This window comes from Amphibalanus amphitrite, unplaced genomic scaffold, assembly GCF_019059575.1.
Source record: "Amphibalanus amphitrite isolate SeventyFive unplaced genomic scaffold, NRLGWU_Aamphi_draft 000001F_arrow, whole genome shotgun sequence".
Lineage (NCBI taxonomy): Eukaryota > Metazoa > Arthropoda > Thecostraca > Balanomorpha > Balanidae > Amphibalanus > Amphibalanus amphitrite.
This window is the reverse complement of record NW_024881499.1, coordinates 1,908,411-1,928,463: the sequence shown is the minus strand read 5'-3', so window position 1 is coordinate 1,928,463 and position 20,053 is coordinate 1,908,411. Positions and strand designations below refer to the sequence as shown.

General features: G+C 54.7%; 2 protein-coding genes across 7 annotated transcripts in view; one reads left to right on the top strand and one right to left on the bottom strand.

Annotated features, from left to right (window-relative positions):
• Positions 1-8,923, bottom strand: part of LOC122387517 (probable chitinase 10) — a 39,247-nt gene extending 30,324 nt beyond the window's left edge. For all 4 annotated transcript variants that reach the window (XM_043377824.1, XM_043378066.1, XM_043377985.1 and 1 more), the window contains exon 1: positions 8,807-8,923. The gene's annotated coding sequence lies outside the window, so the exon portion shown is untranslated. The remainder of the gene's footprint in view (positions 1-8,806) is intronic.
• Positions 1-20,053, top strand: part of LOC122388103 (pigment-dispersing hormone type 1-like) — a 90,569-nt gene that overhangs the window by 33,084 nt on the left and 37,432 nt on the right. The window lies entirely within an intron of this gene.

Here is a 20,053-nt window from a genome sequence, read left to right as displayed (position 1 = left end):
TGCGGCGCAGTCACACTCGTAACGCGCTCATTGCGAAACTGTTGAGTGTGTTGTTGTCGACAAAGGTCGCGGGACCGGACCAGCTATCTCCGGCATCAGTGCAAACGAATCTTTCAAGGCCGACTTTGTCGAGTGGTCGGTCGGGAATTGCGGCCGTCGGTCCTGGGAATGGTGCGAGGCGCCGCGACGGGACAGGTTACCTCAGAGGTCACTCCGCTGCCCGGCGCACACCGACTGCGTGCCGGGTACTTAAACAGGCGTAAAAATGTTAACGAGCGGCCATATGTATGCGGCGGCACGCGACTGAGACAGTGGCTGTCAAAAGAAAGGCATCTGTGTTTGGTAATGGCGTGTCACGAGAAATTTTACTACCGCTTAAATAGCAATATAATTTTCACCATATAACAGGGAACCAATGTCTTAATTTTATGAGTCAGCACTACTCTTGCCCACGATTTATGCATTGTTGAGGTAGCCATAGCAGTAGTCTAGCAACAGGTAAAAATGTTTTAGGTATATCTGAGTAGTACTGAGTAAGTACCCAAAAGTAGAAAAATGGTAATGTTTTTATTGTGTTGAGATATAAGTTGACTATGAGAAACCATGGCGCTGAGGAATGAGGAGAAACATTTGGTCAACTCGACAAGCAAGCAAACCAGCGTTTGTGGTCACCAAACCACTTAAATAGCCATCTGTGTAACATCGAACGAACCTGTCGACACCGATCTCTTTGGAAGGTGGTTTGACTAAAGACCGGAGCCGCGCGCCGTTACTTCACCTTGATGAAGCGGCTGGTGAATACCAGCCAGGCCAACCACCCGCTGACCTTCACCCAGTGCGGCCGGCAGCGGCGGCTGACCCCTGACCCCGGCCCCTGACCTGCACCCGCTCACCGTCGCCGGGCGCCCTCCGAATCAGCCCGGCTTATGCAGAATACAGCGCGGCTTTCGGCGGAGCGTCGGAACGGCGCCGGCAGCGCGAGCGCCGTCTCTCCCCTCCCCGGCGAGGTGCGTGCGATAGGGCGTTAACTATTCACCAGACACTCTGCGCACCTAACTGCCGATCTGAAACGGCCGACACCGAACACAGAGAGCCACTTTGGGCGGGATCGCGCCTCCAGCGCGGTCGATAGCTCCTCCTCCGAGAGTGACAGCCGCTCCTCACCGGATGCAGCGCAGGGATACCGAGGAATCCACCCGGCAGCTCTTCTGAGCCGCATTGTCGCATAAACGAGCGGTGGCACCGGGCGTTAAAAACAATGCTGCTCGATCCTCAGCGGCCTCGCAGCCCTGCCGCCGGCCAGCCTCCGCTCCGCCCGACGGGTCTCCGTGACACGGTGCAGCGTCCGGCCGGAGCCTCAGACGGCCGACCGACCGGACGGGTCGGGCGGTCGGGTGGCCGGGTGCGGAGGTGCCGTTGACTGGCTACCATCGGCCACTGTCCCGAGGTCAACAGCCGACCGGGCCGGGCCGGTCGGATGCGCCGCGGTCGCCGACATGGGCTGCGGCCGACCGCCGAGCGACGCTGCAGAGCCGCCCGACACGTCGGCACGTGAGATCCGGTCAAAAGTGCCGCGCGCCGGCACACCCCGTGGTCTCGTGCCTCTGCGGCTGTGAGCGCCGCTCCGCCCTGCCGCCGCCCTGTCGCAGGCGCCGCCCCTGAGCCGTGCAATGTGTTTTGCTTCCGTGAAAACAATTCGTCTCTAATTGTCTCGTGTCATCGTCTTGCCCCACCTCCAGCGGCAATGTCGAGGGCGGAGTGCCACCCTCTGCTGAGCGTGCCAGGCTCCCGTACCATGACGCTTCACGGTCTAACGAGAGCTATGACGCAGGGCGGTGACGTCAAATGTATTCTGTCTCCGATGGGCGGAACGGAACGCCTGCCAAGCGGAAGGAAGACGACAGAGGACGGCATCGGGACCAGCGACAGCGTTCCGGTCGCGTCTGGGTACTGCGAGAGGCGCTCCCGGCGGCCACCTCCCCCCCCCCCGACCCCAGCGCCGCCGACCCGCTAATGGGGCCGTGTTTTGTCGAAAACGGTCGGGACGGTCGCGAGGGCCGGGAGTCAGAGGGCGCGCCGGCGTTTTCTGAGCAGTGACTGCGGCCCGGCGACGCGGCGGGTCGCTCGGAGAGTGGATAAAAAGCCGGCCCCGCCCCGGGGGATTGCTGCTGGCTCACCTTGGACAAGGTCAAACGGTAAAACGGGGCCGCCGCCGGCCTCAGCGGGGTCACTGACCCGATCGGCACCGACCCGTCGTGACCGTCCGAAGATGGAACTCAAAATACGCCGCCCGGGGGCACTGGGTGCCGCGGCGCCGCTGGGAAACAATCCCAAACGCCCGCGGCCGACGGGTTAGCGCTCGACAGTCACGTCTGGACCGGCCGTGGTATCCTATACCCCGGCGGCTACGATCGCGATTATCTGCTCTGCTGCGGACACGTGGCAAGCCGGTTTTGTTGGCGTCTTGGCGCTGCCCTTGACTGTGGCGACCGTCCGATCTGGCCTAGGTCATCCCACCCTGCAGCCGGCCCGGCCAGGACCGGGTGAGGCACGCCGCCAAAGTGGTAACGACCTCTCCTTGCCACCCCCGCACCCGGCGGCTGGGCTTATTTACCGGCCAACAAGACTTCTGGAAACAAATGTGTTTATCATGAAGGCGGATATTTATAGTACGTTTTAGATCGTTTTTTAGGTTGAGCGTGAAGGGCTCTTTCAGTGGGATGTAATAAGTCACGGAGCGAACGTGGATTGCGTTGCCTCCGGTCGTTTTCCATCACCGAGAAACTCTGGCGAAGTTCACCGATATTAAATATTTCGTGGCCAAGGTGTGGCCCATGGAATTTTCCAATTACCCGATTTATTAGAGAAGCTACTGCGTCTTGGCACAATTAAACATGACCCGAGTTTGGGGAAAGAATTTAATGAGACAAATTCTCTAGGGTAAATGTGACTTGTCATTACACCGACAGAGACCGTCCATCGTAAGAACAAGCCAAACAATTTGTTCTGGGAAGAGAGTTTGGCCCGAGCAATGCGATTGCTATATTTGTTTTTGCTTGAGTTAGGACTTTTGCCGTTCTTTATGGCCAAGACCAAATATAAAAACGTCGAACAAGGTTTTTACGGATTCCGAACGCGAAAGAATGGAATGGCCTCACAAGGTTGGATGAAGTTCAGCTGCGTCGCCGAAAACAAAAGGGCTAATTCACTTACAAGTGCACTTCCCATTCGGAGCGTGCGAGCCAAATGTGACCGGTTCGTCAGCCGAGGGCGGCGGTCATTGCTTCCCGGCCTGTGCCGGACGTGACCAAAACACGCCGGGTTCGGCGAGCCGCCCCGATCCCGCCCATCGGCTCAGTCGCGCGGGGAGGAGCGGCCGGCACGCCGCGCCGACCCCCGCCGAGTTATGACACGAGAACCTACCGCCGGGGAGCGCACAGTGGCCTGTTCGCTCCGGGTGGCGGGCCAGACGAACAGCTCCCGTCCGCCGCGGCGGCTCCGCGCAGCAGCCGGGAGCCGTGCGCGCCCCTCCCTAATGGAGCCGTATAACCGGGCCACAATGCAGTTCGGGTGAACGAGGGCGTCTGGTGCTCAGCCGCGATGACTCGCCCCCGGGGGGCGGTGGCGACTGGATGCACGGGCGCGGCTTCCAGTGCTGCACAGTTGCACAACTCTGAGATGTATGCCGTGAAATGTGCTCTGAAGTGCATGTGCTGGCTGGCTCGTAAATAAGGAGTGCGCGACGGTCGTGTGTGGGCTGGAGGAGCGCGTCCTGCGACTGTGACGGAGGGGATCATCAGACACTCCAGCGGCGGGACAGGGCACACAGCAGGCACTCCCGCGGCGGGACAGGACACACATCAGACACTCCCGCGGCGGGACAGGACATCAGACACTCCCGCGGCGGGACAGGGCACACAGCAGGCACTCCCGCCGCGGGACAGGGCACACAGCAGGCACTCCCGCGGCGGGACAGGACACACATCAGACACTCCCGCGGCGGGACAGGACATCAGACACTCCCGCCGCGGGACAGGGCACACAGCAGGCACTCCCGCGGCGGGACAGGGCACACATCAGACACTCCCGCGGTGGGACAGGGCACACATCAGGCACTCCCGCGGCGGGACAGGGTACACATCAGACACTCCCGCGGCGGGACAGGGCACACAGCAGACACTCCCGCGGCGGGACAGGGCACACATCAGACACTCCCGCGGCGGGACAGGACACACATCAGACACTCCCGCGGCGGGACAGGGTACACATCAGACACTCCCGCGGCGGGACAGGACATCAGACACTCCCGCGGCGGGACAGGGCACACAGCAGACACTCCCGCGGCGGGACAGGGTACACATCAGACACTCCCGCGGCGGGACAGGGTACACATCAGACACTCCCGCGGCGGGACAGGGCACACAGCAGACACTCCCGCGGCGGGACAGGGTACACATCAGACACTCCCGCGGCGGGACAGGGTACACATCAGACACTCCCGCGGCGGGACAGGGCACACATCAGACACTCCCGCGGCGGGACAGGGTACACATCAGACACTCCCGCGGCGGGACAGGGCACACATCAGACACTCCCGCGGCGGGACAGGGCACACATCAGACACTCCCGCGGCGGGACAGGGCACACATCAGACACTCCCGCGGCGGGACAGGGCACACATATCAGACACTCCCGCGGCGGGACAGGGCACACAGCAGACACTCCCGCGGCGGGACAGGGCACACATCAGACACTCCCGCGGTGGGACAGGGCACACATCAGACACTCCTGCGGCGGGACAGGGCACACATCAGACACTCCCGCGGTGGGACAGGGCACACATCAGGCACTCCCGCGGCGGGACAGGGTACACATCAGACACTCCCGCGGCGGGACAGGGCACACAGCAGACACTCCCGCGGCGGGACAGGGCACACATCAGACACTCCCGCGGCGGGACAGGGCACACATCAGGCACTCCCGCGGCGGGACAGGGCACACATCAGACACTCCCGCGGCGGGACAGGGCACACATCAGACACTCCCGCGGCGGGACAGGGCACACATCAGACACTCCCGCGGCGGGACAGGGCACACATCAGACACTCCCGCGGCGGGACAGGGCACACAGCAGACACTCCCGCGGCGGGACAGGGCACACATCAGACACTCCCGCGGCGGGACAGGGCACACATCAGACACTCCCGCGGCGGGACAGGGCACACATCAGACACTCCCGCGGTGGGACAGGGCACACATCAGGCACTCCCGCGGCGGGACAGGGTACACATCAGACACTCCCGCGGCGGGACAGGGCACACAGCAGACACTCCCGCGGCGGGACAGGGCACACATCAGACACTCCCGCGGCGGGACAGGGCACACATCAGGCACTCCCGCGGCGGGACAGGGCACACATCAGACACTCCCGCGGCGGGACAGGGCACACATCAGGCACTCCCGCGGCGGGACAGGGCACACATCAGGCACTCCCGCGGCGGGACAGGGCACACATCAGGCACTGCCGCGGCGGGACAGGGCACACAGCAGGCACTCCCGCGGCGGGACAGGGTACACATCAGACACTCCCGCGGCGGGACAGGGCACACAGCAGACACTCCCGCGGCGGGACAGGACATCAGACACTCCCGCGGCGGGACAGGGCACACAGCAGGCACTCCCGCGGCGGGACAGGGTACACATCAGACACTCCCGCGGCGGGACAGGGCACACAGCAGACACTCCCGCGGCGGGACAGGACATCAGACACTCCCGCGGCGGGACAGGGTACACATCAGACACTCCCGCGGCGGGACAGGGCACACAGCAGGCACTCCCGCGGTGGGACAGGGCACACATCAGGCACTCCCGCGGCGGGACAGGGTACACATCAGACACTCCCGCGGCGGGACAGGGCACACAGCAGGCACTCCCGCGGCGGGACAGGGTACACAGCAGGCACTCCCGCGGCGGGACAGGGCACACATCAGACACTCCCGCGGCGGGACAGGGCACACATCAGACACTCCCGCGGCGGGACAGGGCACACCACGTCTGAGTCACCCACAACAGGGATGCGATTCTTAATGTAGCTACACATATGTACACCAGAGGAGATGGGAAGGAAGGCTGGACTTGTGCTGAAGATGGCTGGTTTTGAGCTTGTGAGCATTACGTCGCATCAAGTCACAACTATTTAGTATTTTATGATAAGCAAAAAAAACAGCTGTTGCAAAAATTAGAATTGCATGTTTTATTAAGGTAATCACTTAAATATTGTACTGCATTCATTTAAAGCCTCCAAGAAATTCAATTAGAAATCATAGATGGAGTCGTTTATAGGTATGTAGTACCTATGTACGTACATTTTCAATAATCGTTTGAGAACGGATGTGGCTTATGCCTCAGCCATCTACTTTGCTATGTAACACAGATACAGAGAGCCACGCACAGGGATAACGAAGGTTACCTCTGAGCTGTTTGAAACTGCCTAATTGGCGCCTAACTTCGGTACAGGTGCTATCCCATTAGGTAAGGTCAGTGTTTATGTGCGTCCCAAAGGATAGGGCCCCGGCTCGGTGGGAGATCAGCCTGGTTTTTGTTGCACTGAAAGGTAATTACTGAGAATCTCGGCACTTTTTAACTGGGTCTCGAAACACGTTCTGCCGTGGTATGTATTATGAGCTGACCGGGTTTATAAAAGACTGGTGGAAAGTATGACCGCTGAGCTGGCCGGACGGGTCAACGGAGACCGTCTGCAAGCGCCCAGCGCCGTCCAAAGCGCCGCTGTACTGTCGGACTGCCGACACCATGTCTTATGGCACCTCTCCACCTACCATTTTACGCTCTGCTGAATGGAGAATAACACAGCATGATTTACTGATGGTAGTCCAAGATTTACAGACCTCAGCCGGACTTATTTTACGACAGAACACGCATACATTATGCAAAGCTTTAAATCCACGCCACAAACACTTAGCCACGCCGGTCTTTAGGCGCACAATACCCTACAATAGCTCATAACTAGCAGTGCAGTATCCCGCCCGCAACTTACTGTAGTGTGGATAGTTTGGTAGTTACAGGGTAGATTACATTAAATACAGGTGTAATCTGACGTGGCGACCTGCTGACTGCTGCCTTATCGGGGTATCGTGGGATGTTGATGGACCGTGTTATGACGAGAGTGGGCCAGATCGCCGCCAGATTTGGACAGCGAGGAAGTCGAGTCTCTGGTCACGACACGGGCCGGCTTTTACTACAAGGTTACTAGAGCAGAGTTTCATGGTCAACTAGTCGGGGGCGGCCCTCGGCTGGAGGCCGCCGGGTTTCTCAGTTCTGGCACCACCAGTCTGGGAGAGGTAGGATGGGGCGACGTCAGTCGTGCTACGTGAGACAGTTGGTGCAGGTGTGGTGCCGCGTGAGACAGTTGGTGCAGGCGTGGTGCCGCTGGGAACGGTCGGTGCAATTACAAGCTGTACCAAATGAAGACGAGCAGCTGCAACACCGGAGTGCCAGTAATAGCCAGGTGTCTCTGAGACTCGTGTGTCGATTGTTTTCCTTTCAGTCAAATGGGGGCCTAGTGGCGTTGAAGTCGCGGCGCCGCAGTACGTTTTTGTTCGCCATTGAACTCTCCTGGCCCTCCCGAAAACATGCCGCTGTGGCGACGTTTGACGAGGCCGGCGGGCGCTGCGACACACTCGCTGGCGGCTGGACCGATGTCCGCGGTGGGTCTCGTCCGAGCGGCGCGGCGGGGGCGGACTTCCTGCCGTCCCGACCCAGCGCCGGCCGGACGGCGCCACAGGTCAGCTGACCTCCCTGACCTCAGAGGTCGGGCCGGAGTCAACAGACGGTGAGTAAACTCGGCCGGACCGGGCAGACGGACGGCGCGCCCGAGCGGGCATACGGTACGGCACCGAGCGGCTCCCGGAGGCCGGAAAACGGCCGGGGCGCCGCGCTATGTGTGCTGCCGACACACAGTGACCGCGGGAGGGTGAGTCTTCATAGAGCCAAGCTGAGCCTCTCACAGCTGACCGCAGATCGGGTCAGGTGATACGTGCTGGGCATCGGGGCAATAAATCGAATCGATATTTATATAACAATAAATCGAGCCTTTCTTGAGCCACCGACTGACCCGCTTGAGCTTACGTCGTGATCTGCTCCTGCTCATTACCAAATATCTCGAATCCCACTCAGGGCACCCTCATGGATGACGCCAGTCGGCGGCGGACCTACCCGCGGTGGGCCGACTCTGTGTGTGAGAGACTGGGGCCAAGGGGGCCGGCGCTCGTCTCAGACGACCTTCAGGGACATCTCGGCGGTACCGAGTCCACCGGCGGCGGCCGCGGCAGCTCCGGAAGTACGGTCCGCACCCGTCTGGTCACCGACCGACCGGGTAGCTCGAGCGGCACGAAAAACGCGGCGTTCCGCACCGGGGCCCATTCCGACCTTCTTGGACGGTGGAACAGTAGCTGGGACGATTGGAATGGAATGGGAATGTACTCGTACACACTCAAAAGAGGTGTCGCTTTTACAGCGCATAGTTTTCAGCCACGCTTGCTGTCACTGATGTTGATAGCAATGTGACAATTTAGCGGTTTTTGTACGCGTTGAGATGTGATTTGTTGTGTGTGGCAATTGGTATTCAGCTAATCTGGCTTTCTACAATAGTTGGCATTGTATCGGCTCACTCAGCAGGCTGCGGGTTGTCCTGTTCTACCCGCCCGTCTCCCCGCGCTATCGAACCCCAGCTATCGACCCGGTCCGGCGCTCTGTGCCGGGTCGACCGGCGCGCGCCGCGGCTCCGTACCTTTTAGCGCCGCGCCAGGCGCTGCTGTGCTGGCCAGGCGTCTCCGACAGGTACACGGCTCACTGAGCGTCCCAGATGACCACCCCGCTCGGCGCGCCGGCCAGGCCTCAAATGACGACTTGCCCCGGCCCTCGGCCGTATAGGCTTATAAAATGGTGCGGGTCGGCCGGTCAGGGGGCGGGCCCGGCTCGGCCGGCGTCCAATCGGCGCCGCCGCTCGGCTGTCCAGTGACCCCTCGCGCCGGCTGGCTTCCTGCTGCCGAGCAGGTTCGGTCTCCGGGCCGAGAGGGCTGCCCACCGGCCACCGCCACCGACGGGCATTTTTTGACGGATTTTCTGGCCACAGGGTCATGACCGTCTCGAGTTGTGACGTCAGAGGGACGCGGGGCAGCCGCCGACCTCAGACCGTTACCTAGGGGATCAGAGGGATCAGCGCGGATCAGCGGAGATCAGCGCGGATCACAGTGAATCACTACACCGGCTGACTGAGTATCGGTAGGAAATCCGAAACCTTGAACTTGGCTCTGGCCGGTGTCCAAACATTCAGCAACTCAGTTTGATTGATGTCGAGAAGTAAGAACAGCATTTCCTCGATGATATCATGATGTCATGGTTCATTAACCCCGAGTTCCAAGTTTTATGGTGTAAAGTACGCATGCATGAATTTGCTCTTGTTCAGTGAAATGATGTTTCTTTAAATGCAGTTATTTTGTCTTTCAATGTCACTAAATCGATGTATAACCATTACAATGTTGATTCAGATGTTAATAGTAAGTATGGGATGTATTTCACGTGACACATCGATCAGCAAAGCAAACTATAGTCTGGTGCCTTGAAATCTAGCGATAATGTTGTTCACTTATGCCGAACGGTTTCCAGTTGCGCTGAACACGTCCTTGCGTAGTTTAAATTGATTATGTAATGGCGGCGCCCAGCACAAACAGCATGTGAGGCGGGTTCTTTATTCGATCTGGATAGGTCATGTTGGTGACAGCGGAACTCCCTGATCAGGTATTGCGCGCTGCTGGACGGAAATGCACACTTCAAAGCCCTTGACTGTGTATAATGCAGAATTTCAGACTGGATCTGATTGAAGCCATCATTTAACGCGTGACGTGTCCCTCTCAAATGTGTCATTGCATTTTTTGATGTTGAGAAATGATGATGCATGTAGAGCAATATTGTTCAAAATTAATCGTTTTTTAACTCGCGCACCGACGGGGGTCCGCGCCAACCTAAAACCGACGGGGGCGGATATCCCCCCCCCCCCCGAGGTCTCGAGAACGAAGCAAGATAGCAGCAAGTGTTAAACGGCATGGAATACCTACACACGGACAAAGTCTACAATTTCTACTGAGGTCATTTTCAGGTCAGGTTAAAGATGACGTCAGATGGGTCAAAAAAGTCAAAATAGCGGCGCTAGATATGAAAAATTTTCTGCAATAAGTTTCGAAGTAGCCAAGCTAGGAACAAACTAATAGCGCCATCGTGATCCTCTCGATCCGCATAGAAACATATTTGTTGACCTCGAAAGGTTAAGGTCAAAGGCTGACCCCAGGTCACGTGACCTTAAGGTCATCATGTATATCATTCGATGCGCCTTGAAGAGTTGAACACAATGAGACCATCCGCGTGGCTGTATCTCATTCATGTAAGGAGTTATTAGCAAAAAAAAACCTTTGGTGATCTTTGATGACTTCACATGACCTTACAGTTGCCGAAGAACAAAAAAGGCTTCAAGGTTTATCGTATATGAAGTCGTTCATGGGATATCAGGCCATTCCGGCGCGTTTTAGTGAGAAAATCAGGCAGTTGATTTTTCGCAATTGACTTATAATGGAAGGTCAAGAAATTGACCTGACCTTAGGTCATCGATATCAAAATTCCGAGGTATACAACTTGTAGCTACCAATGAATTCATTACATGCTGCATCCTTCAAAGGACTCCGTCATCTACTGCAGTTCTGACACGGTGACAGAGTTGCAAAAAAGGGATTTGAGGTCGGGTCATTCGAAGTGACCTGGTGACTTGACCTTGAAAGGTAGAAGGTTCAAACCTGCACACAATGTGTAAAATTGGTGGAAGTTGAGTCATGCCAAATTTCGCGGCGCTTCGCGCCGCGGTTTCCCACTATTTACGAAAAACCTCTGGGGACGGATATCCGCCCCCCGTCTGTGCGCGGGTTAATCTGGTGCAAAAATACATTGAACATCTCATGTAAAAATGTGCCATTTGTCAAGCACTATTGTTTGGCAAAGGATGACTTCTTGAGCTAATCTACGTACACCATTTCTAATTCGGTTTTGTCATTGTTCAGTTAGACCTTGCAATATTTCATAAATTTTTCATCTTCAACAATTTTTACAACAAATCTTAGATTTTTTTTGGAAAAAAGGTGAATAGAATCCGGTGAATCCGACGAATCCGGCGTCTAAAATCATTCATTCAATCCTAGATGAAACGTCAACAGCTTAGTCGTGATTTTTTAAGCCGATTTTCCTATTAACAAATAAACTGTGTGCACGTTGTCAGCCAAGGACATCACAATACTCCAACCTAAGGAAATGAAGAACTTAAATCCTGCTACTGAGGCACTGTGATTGAAATGTAATCCCGATGCGTGGCCACAGAGAAATATTGATTTGACCGCTTGACGTGCGGGTCCAGACACGGAGCACGTGAAATCGCTCCCGTCACAGGTATGTAATTGGTGGCGATCCCTGACACGAGGCGCTGCTGAGATTTAAAGGATCACGGAAGTCCTAACAGTCCATTAATGACTGAAATCGAGATCATGCTAAATAGCAAAGTGCAGCCATGAATAGGCCTTTCGATGCGCTTCATCTTAAATGTTTTAATGTCTACTCTAAATGTTCACTAATTGTTTTTATCGATTGAATTTAGAAGGTAGTAGGAGAACTTGTGCTGATTTTTATGGTAGCTCTTTATCCCCAAACATGATCCCGGTATAGTTTCTGGTAGCTGGCTGTTCTAATAGGATGGAAGTCTCTAGGCTTAAGTGCACATCGATCTTCCGTTCTCCCCTGATATGTCGGGTGATTGGCTCTCGGCCTGTGTGATGGCCGGCCGCTAACTGGCCCGGATAGCTCGGATCAGAGCCGGGAGCTGCCGCCGTAACACTGCACTGCCGCAGTAATTACGCCAGCTACGTGACTTGTATGGATCGGTCCGAACGAATGCCTCTGTAAACTCCATTTATTTCGCCGTCAAAGAATATAAATAGCTCAATGGGCGCCGTGCTTAAAAGGTATCGTAATTTACACTTCCTTGCACTATGAATATCCTGTCATTGCACGACTGTTATTACACTTAGCCTATCAATCGTAATGACAGCTAACTAAACATTATTTGGCAATGTAGTTTCACGCGTAAAAATATATACCAATATATTGCACGAATAAAAGTAGGACTGGCTAGATAATCATGGACAAAAAGAAACAGCAAGCACAATCGAAAACATACAAAAGGTATCTCAATATAGCACATAACTCCTTTGGTAGGTACAGGGCATGGTAACTTCTTAGATTTGTCTCGACTTAGTTTCACGGTTATGTAAGTTCCCATTCTGGGTATTTCCTGTTGGTTCAACCTGTATTCCTCAAGCTAAAAAAAATGTGTTCAGATGAACTGTAAGCGATCAAACTCGATAGAGGTCTCGCCCGGGGCACTGGCGGGCCACTGCGGCGACTCACGTGTTCCTAGGCTCCTGAAACACGTGAGCAGCCGAGACGCACCGCAGCATCCCTCCTGAGTTAGGAGAGATGTGGGCCGTAACATCTCTCCTGATCAGGAGAGATCTTTTTTTGTGGGGTAGGCCCTTTTGTTCCCGCGAGATCTTTGAAGAGGCAGAAGGGTGATAGGAATGAGGGGAAGACACTGGTCTGGGCGGCTAGCTTGGTGCGCCGCTGGGGCTGAGGCCGTCACGTGGACAGGCCACCCAGCCCCGCTAACGGTCACCCCACCACACATTTTTTTTTTAATAAATTTAGTCCGAACCTTTTGATAGGAAGGATTCACAAGGACAGAGCCACCGCTAAGCGAAGCTTGTTGCGGTGACCCTGGACAAAAAGACCTCCGATCTACCCTCCGATCGCGCAATTCCAGTTCTATGGCAGAATCTAGGATCCAAAGTTTAACGTGCGCACATAGCCGCGCACGGCCGGTCCCCTCACTGACTTCGCCTGGCTACGGCCTGCCACGAACCGCAACCATCCCTGTCAGGAGGCCCATAAATGTCAAGCGCCCGTCGCGCTTCGAACCCGGACTGTTATAACCGGGAACGCGTGCTCACACCACGCGGAGTCCAACGCTCTACCAACTGAGCTACAGGACACATGAGCCTGCTCTTGGAGGACCACTAACTTCGGAAGAAGGTGCCCGTCCAGACCGGGTCAGACCAAACCCGGTGTGTGGAGGCCGGACTTTTCCATCACCGCGTTTGAGCTATGGAGGAGAAGGATCTGGCTGTCCAGGGGATGGAGAAGAGAGAACGGTGTACATCTCTCTAGAGTCAGGAGAGATGTGATGGACCGCAATCTCTCCTGAATAAGAAGAGATCGACCCCTATGCCAGTCCTCCCGATCACGTGCAGCAGCATGGAGACACGATGACACGGGGTGGGGTCTGCGACTAGCCAGTGCCCAATCCAGCCTTCAGGATTCGGCGACATTGTGATTGTGGTTTTGTAACGAGGACAATCACCATCAAACCGCGTCCGCTAGCATTCACACTTTTCGCGGACACAGGAGACAGTATCTAGACTGCTCAGCCTCGCGGAGTAAGTTATTGCACGAGGCATTGAAGCTCTACACTCCACAATACTCCTGGGAAACTCGTGACAAATATGTTCCACTTGCTACTCAAGTTCAAACACATTTAATGAGCGACGAGCAAGGTGTAGCTGTACGCCTCCACTACAGTGATCTAAGCCAAACTAGAACTAAAAATTAAAGCTACCTCTTTTAGGCCTCGTCGAAAACGATATTTAAAGGTACTATTTGAACCCGCTACTTTACATTGTCTCTGGTTTTGTAAAGGAGTAAATACACATGACCTTGAAAAGTTACAAATAACTTAGTAATATAGCTTCAATTTGGATCTACTTGTTTTTAAACCTTGTAAATAACGATATTAAAGGCCCTGGTTGATCCATCTGTGTACGTCTTAATATCTGGTTTTATAAAGAAATGTGCACGAGCTCCTTAAAAAAGTGATGCCTATTGCCCATCCCGCGAGGAGGTCCTTAGGTGATCAACCTCTCCTTTGACATTGTCCAACTTCTAATGTCAGGAACAGCATTTAGAACAAAAATAACCTTCACGGCGGTGTCCGGTGTAAATGAGCTGCCTGTCATAAAAGATGAACTCGTCTAAATGACTTTCTGAGGACAAAGAGTATGAGTGAACCGCGCGCACCACTGACGAACTACGGTACGCCTCTGAGACAAAAAGCGGCATCAAAGGTCGTCGATGGCAGCCTGTGTTGGAAGACCTATGAACTACAGCTTCCACAATACTCGTTACCGCATTGCAACTCATTACCATCAGTAATCTCATCAGATAGTGCATTTAGGTGTTCAACATTGATATGCATTACTACAAGAATCGAGCAAAACACACACATTTTAATCAATTCGGTTCTATATAGATATAGAATATAAAACAAAATTAAAATGATATATAGGACAAAAATATGCATATTTTTCACTATTATTATTTTTGAATGAAGGGAAGGTCATGACTATAAACATATTTTCATACTAGCGTAGAGTAATAGGTAGGCATGCTCACTTCTTCCTATAGATATTTTCAGAAAAAAATACCGATAAGGACGTCACTAAAGGATTGGTAAAACAACCCTTAAATGATAAAAACCAAATTATATCCAAGTTACAGATTTCATGACAATCTGCTTGATATGCGTGTAAAATACAGCTTAGATATAGGTACCAATTCCAATACATCCTACATACTTCGTCGATTGACGGTTTTTCAACTAATCGCATCAACAACGAGGCCTTCAGCCAATTATTGTCATGGATCATTTGTAAAAAAAAAATCCGATATGCTTAGTATTCACAATGTTGCATATATTTTGAAGTGCTTTGGCTGGCGCTCGAAATCAGTGCCTGCTTATTTTAGTTTCTACATGATCGATTTTGTGCATTAATTTCTGAAGAAGAAAAAATCCGCTGTTGCACCGCCACTGTTGAGTTCCTAGCCTGCGTGTTATGTCAATTTGTTCCCACGGTAGGTGCACTCTGCTGACATTTCGCACTGGCGGTGCTAATTGGGCCCGGGCGCTGCGGTACCTGCGTCTGTGAGTGACGGCCCGGCGCGTCCGCTCGCGCCGCGGTGCGCCATTAGATCGCCGCGGCCGACTTTTTGTCATCATCGAGCGGCAAGTGACGGCGGCGGCGGGCCTTGCGCTGTAAAAATCGCGGGGTAACGGCCGCCGCGTACGGTCGCTCGACCGTGGCCGCCGCCTCATGGCCAAGGTCATTGCCGCCATGGCCGCCGGGGTCTTCTGCCGGGCCGGCGGCTAACGGTGGCGGTGGGCGATGGCGATGGTCATGGCGATGGCGAGCGATGGCGGTGCCTGAGCTCTCCCGTCCACCGCTCCGACCACGAGCCCTCCCGCGCCGCGCCAGACCAGCGAACCGCTCGTCGGAGGGAGGATACGCCTGATATGACACGGATTCCTCGCGCCCCGGCCGGCGCTGAATCACGGCCTCCTCCGCGGTGGTCCCTTTGTTGCGGTGCCGGCGGTAGTGTGCGGTTTGGATGGACCCGATAGACTCCTCTGAATCAGGGAGTCGCCGCATCGCTCGGGCCGATGACTGGCTTCCTGAGCCGGTTGGGCCGCGGGGCGCCGGTCACCAGATGTGACGCGGCGTCACGGGCCGGCCGGCGGTGTCACTGCCGTGACGGGTGCACGCCGCGCGGTGACAGGAGGTGGGGGCGGTGACACTGAGGTGTCGCTGAGGATGTGGTTCATCGTCCGGTCAGCTGACCGCTGAGACCAGCTGCCCGGGTGCTGAGCTGGAGACAGTTTTAGCGGCGTGAATCACGGCAGTTTTAAACCAAACGCGGCAAATGCTTATAATTCTTATTTCTCAGGATGCTTGATGCTTGTGTGGTGCTTGTTGAACCATGCATATATGGACCTGGGTACACTTCTGTCATACATTAAGAATAAATCAAAGACATAGTTATGTAAATGTTTGTTGAAGACAATCGTCTATTATGTGCTGAATTTGCATCACCGTAGCCTAGTTGGGTCATTAAATCAGTTGTTTCATGTAATGAGGCGAGCTTTGCCTTCTATGAAGTGTTCATTCACGACACTTGTCACCCAAATGACGGAGTGGGCGGGGATTTATTCACATTTGGCAGCCACCGTCCGGCGGAATGACAAACAGATCTCTGACGTCCCCAGTCCGGCAGCCTGACACACGGGAACACACGGACGCTAATTGGAAATGAAAAATGGAGCGCCCCGCTGGGAGGTGAGAATGGGCAGGGCGCCGTGTCACCACACAGCTGGGCAGATTGTCACTGCGCTGCGGGCAGAGTGTCATCACGCGGCTGGGCAGAGTGTCACCGCGCTGCGGGCAGTCACCACACAGCTGGGCAGAGTGTCACCGCGCTGCGGGCAGAGTGTCACCGCGCTGCGGGCAGTGTCATCACGCGACTGGGCAGTGTCATCACACGGTTCTGTAGAGCGACCCGTCTGCCTGATAACATTTATTAGGCAGGTGTGAATTGTGGTTTCGGATACACTTTTCATAGGTCTATGGTTTTACAAACTGAGGCCGACCGTTTTCCTGGCGCCTAACGTATAAGTGTGTTTAGTTTATCTTAGTTGAGATTACGTCTTGGCTAGCCGTCTGCTGAGTGCACTTTCCGCTACGAAATGAGAAAAGAGCTGACAGCAAAGGAGAAGGCAAATTCAATTTGTAGGATTATAGGTATTTGGCAAACTTTGCCGTTGTAATTTCAGGATTTAAAAGAAGAAAAAGAACTTAGATTTGTCGTGCGTTTTTGCTGCTCGAAGTCTAAGTGGTTGACCTGTTGGTGTCATCCACAGGTTCCGGACTGTTGAACTTTCGGTGGAATTTGGTCGGTGCCTCGAAGTCGGACTAAACGAATTTGTTTCGCAGCCAGCCAGCAGTGCCAAGTCACTGAGCGTTCAAAATCATTCGACGTTTCTCTGCTGCTGCTGCTATTGAGTTTAGATTAAACAAACTGCCTATATTGACCCCTGTAAGTACCAAAGACCCTTTTAATCCGTTGTCTAGTTAGTCGAGATGCCAATGACAGTTAAAAATGAAGTCGTCTTTATTGCGTCATGATGATACTACATTAACAAAATCCACCGTGTTTGACCATTATTCTGGTAACAAGGCACGGGACATCCACTGTTACGGGGTCATTGTGACCAATACAGACTTGTTATACGTGGTACGGACGGGTGGAAGTAACGGTAAAATTGTCCGGTCCGTATGGACCTGGGGTTAGAAGATGTCTGTCTAGATGCCTTCGAGGCGCCCGCATGGGTGAGATAAGTGCGTATGGGGGAGAGGGGTCCAAGAGCTTGCGAAGGTGGAGGCCCTCATGGAGCTGTCCTGGGTATCATATACTAGTTAAGAAGTCATTGCATAATGCATAAGGTGGTTTTGCACACCTGAAATCAATCATCGCCTGTTTTTGAAACGACCTATCACGCAGACCGTGCATACTGGTTCTGCTGACTGTGACAGTTACGTAACATGTCTCGGAGGGCGTATTTACCGTCGCCCTATTGTTCTGCTGTTCGGATTGGGACAGCCGGCGCGTCCCTTATCGCCAGCCGCGGTCAGTGGCACATGTTTTACAGGGTGTTATTCCGGTCTCTGGTCAGTAGGCAGCGCTGCTCTGCAATGGAATTACAGCCGCGCGGCGGACGGGCGCTCTGGTTCGACCAGCCGCAATCCCCAACACCGCCAGGATAATGACAAGCATTACATGTGTAGGAAGCGCACCATTCCTGTATTACAGTAATTGCTGTGCGGATGGTATCGGCGCGTGGCGGCGGCCCGTTGGAGCCGGCACGCCATGGCCGGCCCGGTGACCCCCTGTAGCCCTGAGCCGGTGGCCCACATCCCTCTGAGCGGGCCCTGGCCGCGGCCGGCGCCGGCCGCCGCACCGCCCGTCGGCCGGCGCCGGGCGCAGGCAAGGGGCAAGGACCTGGCGCGCCGCGCATGACCCCGCCGGCAGACGGGTGGACGCCACTAGAACCAGTTCTCGACGGACCGGCGAACGGGACCGCGGGTGGCCGCAGCCGGGAGGCAGCCGCGCCCGGCCCCGCAGCTCAGCGGCCGCCGCGCTCCGATCGGCGGCGGGTGCGATCAGCGGGCCGGGCCGCCGGCAGCGGCGCTGACGGACCGCCCCGCCCCGCACCGGGTCAGCAGGGCGGCCGAGCTCGGCCCGCCGACCGCCGCGCGTCCGCCGGCCCTCCGTCCGCTGACCGCCGGCCGCGGCTGGGCCCGTCCCCGTCCATCACTGAAAACAATTTAACCCAAAGCCCGCGAGTAAACCGGTGTTTTGCGGGTACCCCTATCCGCAACCATTTTAACCCGCGCCCTGCTGGGGGGGGGTGTTTGAACACCCCCCCTTGTGGTTTTTCGCGAATATCTCAAAAACGGCGGCGCGGAGCGCCGCCGTTTTTGGTATACCTTATCATACATCAATTCTACACATGTTGTGAAAATTTCAGACCAAGGTCATTCAACGTCAGGTCACCAGGTCACTTGAAGTGACCTCACCTCATAAAAACTTTCAATGTCTGTCATAGCTACACCGAGTGACCGATCGCTTTGAAACTTTCAGCGATTGCTAAGAGCAATAGCATGTACAAAATGTATCTCTCAGAATTTTGATATCGATGACCTAAGGTCAGGTCAATTTTGCGACCTCCCCATTATAAGTCAATGGGAGAAAATTGAAATGCGCCTCTTTTGGATGAAAGACATTATACACACTCCCAAACACCGAATTACAAGTGGTTTAGACACACTGAACTTGAAAATGGTGTCCGTGACCCTTGTTTATGCCCTGAGGTCATCTTAGGTCACGAATGGTATCTAACAGTTTTTCGCAAATAACTTTTGATAGAGGCATGCTAGAGCGATGAAAACGCCTTAGATGTGTTCAGCTCGACGATACGGATCGACTGATATGCAACATGACCCTTTCCGGTCAGGTCATGACCTTGACCTGAGGTCAAATTTTCAAGTTGACCTTTCAAGGTCAAGTTATAGTTCATTCGATGCGTCTTGACGAGAGGAACACGATGCCGGTAAAAGTAAGCTCGTACAAGGCTTGGGTCAAAAGTTATTGCAGAAAAACTGTTTTCGAAAATATCGGCTATTTTTGCAGTTTTTGCCCCCTGCAGGCAAAACCGTTGACCTTAGGTCAAATCTGAGAGAATTACTCAGAAAGGGCGTTAATAGGGCTATCGAATGTGCTTTTCCGCGGCGCTGTAGCTCTATTGGTTCCCGAGTTATGCGTTGGCTTCTTGGAAATTTTCGACATTCGACCTGGAAATCGGCGAAATTTTGCCTTCAATGACCTCTGGTGACCTGACCTTTGACCTGACCAAAAAATTGACCGAAGTGATTTCGTCATTATTTTTTACGCTCTTTCGAACGCCGCCTTCCGCGTATCGCTACGTGGCCCAGGAGCCGAGTTACAAGGGGGGGTGTTCAAACACCCCCCCCCCCCAGCAGGGCGTGGAAATCCAGGACCCCCAGCAGGGCGCGGGTTAACCACCCTCCCAGGAGTACAGTAAGTTCCCATTGCAGTGTAGTCGTCCCTGCTCTCAGCGGACTTGTTCGCTGACAGCGGTTATATCCGCTCAGAGCAAGTACGACTACACCGCAATGGGACCTAGCACTACTCCTGGGAGGGTGGTTAAAAATGGTTGCGGATAGGGGTACCCGTAAAACACCGGTTTACTCGCCAGCCTTGGGTTAAATTGTTTTCAGTGCAAGCATCCCACCATCCTCACCGTTGACTGTCCTATCGCCGAGGTATCCCAGCCCAGCTCGCTGTGCCAGTCCCAGCCCACCGAGCCCATTGCCGCAGGCTCTCTAAAAAGTTTAAATGGTCTTGTGACCCAACATTCCGGGGCCATCTCTGCGTCTTACTCGCACCGCCCTGTATAAATTCGCCCATAGCTCACCGC